The sequence below is a fragment of the Simochromis diagramma genome, unplaced genomic scaffold (genome assembly GCF_900408965.1).
Source record: "Simochromis diagramma unplaced genomic scaffold, fSimDia1.1 OVJJ01000672.1, whole genome shotgun sequence".
Lineage (NCBI taxonomy): Eukaryota > Metazoa > Chordata > Actinopteri > Cichliformes > Cichlidae > Simochromis > Simochromis diagramma.
In genome coordinates, this window is record NW_024387215.1 from 361384 (window position 1) to 366517 (window position 5134).

Consider the following 5134-nt stretch of genomic DNA (forward strand, 5'->3'; position numbering starts at 1 on the left):
GCAACAAAGACAGAATAATGCTGCGTTTAATACTTTTAATCGTTTAATATTTATTCATTTATTTATTAGTGATGTTTACTTTATAATTTTATGTATTAGCATGCTAACATACATTTATTTGTACCAAAACTAATAAGCAACTTAAGATCTGAGTAGTAGAAAAGCCATCACCAAAACTTAAGTAATAAAAATAATAATAATATAATAATAATTAGATTTACTTACCCTAACATCTGCAATAATGAGAAGCAGTGACATGAAGTTGGTTACCAACTTGCAAGGTTAACTTGGCAAGCTAATAACCAGACAGTTTCACATGAAAAAGTTTCCCAGCAGCACTGTTGGTGAATTTACAAAGGAAGGTAAAACCACAATGTTACAAAAAGCTGAAGAGGTTAAACACAAGTAACACAGCCGCTGCTGTGTTAACACCACCATTTTTACTCTGCTCCGAGAGTAAAATATATATATATAAAAAGTACATACAAACATAGGCTATTCTGTTCTGAGATGTAATAATTTTTTATAAAACAATAAGATTTAGGAATCTGCATAGTTATTATTGATGCTCATTGGTAACAAACAAAGTCTTCAGATGTTATTATAAAATTCAGTCCCTTGCACTCTCCATGCACAGAGCTATGCTGTTTTCCAGAGAAATGATTGGTCAGTAGGTGGTAATTGGATATCTGTTGATCGCTAATGGCAAACATAACTTGCTCCAGAGTAGTTTAGGATTGCAGGATAAGTTAGCATAAGGATATACCCCTGGTAAGAAGTGGACCACCTTTGAAGTAAAGAAAACGCAGGGATAATGCTGAGATTACCATGATAAGACATAAGGCTGTTCTGTAATACAACAATGGAGGTGTGTTGATAACAACTAAGAATTTCCAAATCTGACTAAAACAGCATATTCATATATGTGGGATGAAGCTATTTGAATAATATGCCTATTTGTATACCCAGGACCTGTGTGATTGCAGAAATAAATGCACAAAAGATGATATCAGCATGGCCCTGATATAGCACTTTTGATCATAAACAAACATATGTGAGAATCCTTTTCTCTGATTACAGCTCTAAATGCAACACATTTGTCCTCAGTCAGCAAACTTTGGTCTTGGTTACTGTCTCTGATCAAATTGCCCACAAACAGCCATTATAAATTATAAATTATAAACTCCATTATATTTTTTTATTTTAAAAGCAAAACATCAGCTGTATTACCTACATATCAGTCTCACTTCAGTTCTGCTCAAGGCCCTCGAGGCATGACAGCATAGCTGCACAAAAGTCAAAAGGAAGAGTCTTTAGAGCGCCCCCTCCCTCTAAAGTGCATTCACTACATGCACAAATAATCTCTGCTTACCTTTCTATAAAAGTTGCCGCATGCCTCTGGTTTAAAATTAAATAGATTTATAGTAATGGCAGCACGTTTCACAACAGTCCTACTCTGCTTCCTACTCTGTGTCATAAAACATTACACTGTGTTTTATTTTGTTTATTTTTCTTTTTTATGTTTTGTTTGTTTGTTTTTTTCTTCTTTCTGGCTATAAAATAAAGTTAGAGACAGTTTACAGTGAATACATATGCCTGATATCTTATTGGCACTAAAAGCAATACGCTTATGCAATGAAACTTCAGTGTCTTCATTATTTCAAATGTAAATAAATCGTATAAATGAATCATACATCCAATGTATCATACAATACATTGGATGTACGATCCTGAAGGATGTAGCAGGACTGGAAATTGAGACGATTGACAAATATTTCATGAATTGCTGTGAGACCAGATTGGGCAATGGCATTGTGGACAAAAGGTCTTCTTGTACTTTGATAGTTCCATATCTATTCTGAGGCAAACAGTTATATTAATTTATAGAATCTCATACAGTTGTGTAGATATGTGTACATATCAAAACAAGATATTTCTTGTTCCAGAATTATTCTGTAAAAATGATTGTCACAGTGTTTAGGGTAATGCTGTCACAGTTGACGATGGCCAACCGTGGGGAAGTGAGGAAGAAGGACCCAGGCGCAGAGCTCTGAATATCAGCAGTGCATTTATTTACAGTGAATGGAAAATAACAATAAATGGCCGTGCTCTCCCCTGACTCCCGTGTTGTGTCTTCCCTGACAAGTCCGTGTCTTTGTGCTCTCCGCTCCCGTGTCTCAGCACTCCCCGTGCTGGCTGCTGTCTGGCACTCCACACCTCCCCTGGGGACACAATAGAAGCAGCCGTTAGGACACATACAACCGAGGGCATACACACACTAACTAAGCTCAACCGGAAGATTACCGTGGAGTCACACGTAATGATCCAGCGCCAGAGGAAGCTCCATCGCTCTTCTAAATAGCTCCCCCGACAAGCCCAGATCAGCAGCAGGGGTGTGGCAAGGCTTCGTGTGTGGCCAGTCCCCTAGCAGGGCCACACCCACCATGTCTGAAGGTGCCTATAACTTGGCCACAGAAAACAGCTACAGACACATGCACACACCAACTAATAACAACAACAACAACAACAACAATGATAATAGTCCACACTTCTCACAGACCCCGAGTCTTCCAGAGCTGGGTCCGTGACAGATGCAGCCTCTCAAGACCACATAGAGGATAATTTAGACTTTAATTTAAAGACTTTTGAGTACATATTTGAGTACAAAAATATACAATATATATGAAATATAGAAGAACAATAAAGAAGAATGTAATTATACATACACTAAAATAAAACATTATAAGAGGCTGTGACTGAGGTCATAGAGACAAAAAAGGTTCAATTTCATTTCTTAGTAATTATCACCAAGTTTAACTAACTAAGTTGAAATAAAATTACAAACAAGCACCAATGGAAAATTTAAAAACATGAACTAAATAAACAGTGTACCTGCAATGTTCTTTTATATAAAAAGAAGTTTAAGAAATACAGTCAATTCAGCATCACCAAATAATCACACATCTTTGTCTGAGCTGACTGTTCATCTGGTTCAAATCATCTATACGCTGCAGTCGTTCTATTAGAGTTCCTCTCGTGTTGCGCTTCTGACTGACTCTTTGTTTGCAGCGTTGTTAATGTTGCTAGCCGCCCTGATTGCAGATTTCATTGATGTCTCGATCCAAGCATGAGGGAAGGCTGTGTGCTCACCAGCAAAGTGCATCTTGCCCTCACTTTTAAAGAGCTCTGCAGCATATTCTAAGTGTTGGTAGGGTGTGAATAAAGCAAATGCAGCCAAACTATAAGGATCCAAGCTCCACTTCTTCACTATGACCCCTGTGCAGAGCTCCCTGACCTTCTTGCCATGAATCTTTTTCAAATCTCTTAAAGCCAGCTCTTTAAGGTCTTCATTTGGACCTAGGAATAGTAGTGAGTTATCAGACCAGGTGTAGGAAGCCAAAAGGACCCCGAAGGTCTTATTTGTTGGGAAACTTTGGGGTAGTAAATGAAACGAGATGGTCCATCTGTGATGCTCTTCCCCCCTTGGATGCCGTCATCCTCCCAGAACCTGTTTTTGAAGGTGAGCAGGACTTTAGTGGAGCTGTCGTAATGGACAGACCTCAGGGCGTCCATCTTTTTAATGGAGAGAGGGGGATCGAAATCTATGAAAAGAGCCGCTTTGGCTGTTGTTGTTACCAGAACAAAGTCAGCTTTAAGATCAGTAAAGTTAGACTTTTGGCCTCTTTGATATGACACAGTAACTTCATCTGAATGGCTAATACGCTTGACTGTAGAATTAAGAAGAATGGTGGCATTAAGGCTTTCCTTTAAAGCTTTGGTGAGAAGGTCTGACCCACCAGTCACTTCATAGTACCTTTAAAAAAAACAGATATACATTTTAGCATGAATTCTGTAGTAATCAGAGTAGTAAATGTTTTAACATTTAAGTGTCTATTTCACTGATTTAAACAATAAAATGTAAAATGTACAAGCGCAAAGAAAACTCTCTTCCTTCAACTGCGTGACTGATATCCTTGATTTTGAAATCCAGTTAATAAACATGTCTCTTAACAGGTGCCATTTTGGGGTCCCTATACACACACATAATCAACATTATTTACAGGAAGTTTTACTCCGCGAGGCTCCAGACTACGGGAGCCGTAATGCTCCGACAATCCATCAAGCGGTGCAGCTTTGTAGCTTAGCAAAGTCGTATTAAAACCTTTTTTAACAGATTTGAGCGCAGTGTACCACATAAAATCGTTTTGAGGTCGGTAAGCACAACCAAAATTCATACATAAGGCGCACTGTCAATTTTTGAGAAAATGTAAACATTTTCAGTGTGCCTTATGGGCCGAAAAATACGTTACTGTTGACTCCTGCTGACAGCAATACAGCCTAAAGTCACATTTATTTATTTATTTTTTAACAGAAATGACACAGACTAAAAAAGCTAAAACGACATGTGAGCACAATCCCCAAAAAGTGCTGGTTGGTGTTATTAACAAAATTTGTCCTGTTTTGTCTGTTTTTGAAACAGGTATAGTCAGTTCATTTTAATATCAAGCACATTATTTGCATTAAATATCATTGCAATTTTTACTAAATTGCATGTGGCAGTTGTTAGTAAATAATTTGCATTTTGGATTTAACCTCCTTGTACTGTTGTAGGTTAAAGTGACCCATTTTGTTTTGTTTTATTATGAAACTTCAAGTGCAAGTGTAATAAAATGAAAATGGTTTATTTCACATATTTTCACAGTGACACATGTGACATCAAGTCAGCTTTCGAGCTGGTCATGTCCAACTCAATACACAAAATCATTCTCAAAAAGACTCATTTAAAAAGACATTGTACATATTTTGGGAGAAGAATGGAACGAGCTGAATAAAATCTATTTGCATGGATTTAGATGGCTTTTTGGGTCCTTATCCAAGGACTGCCGAAAAATTGTAAAGAGATGAGCACTGTCAGATGGGAGAGAGACAACCTAGATGCTATTATTATACTTCATAAGAAATGCACCTCAGAAATGAACATAACAGGAGGTTTACATATTGTCCTCCCTGTATTTTGAGCCTGGAGAAAGGAACTCCCCAAAAACATTTGCTACAGTTTCAAGATTCAAGACTTTTCATTTTACATGCATAGTTTGGATTCTCTTTCTTGGATGGATTACTTGGATGGATTCAT

At 37.5% G+C, this 5134-nt stretch overlaps 1 pseudogene; it reads right to left on the bottom strand.

The window, feature by feature from the left end:
• Nucleotides 1–2801: 2801 nt before the first annotated feature.
• On the bottom strand, nt 2802–5134 carry LOC120746493 (annotated as a pseudogene).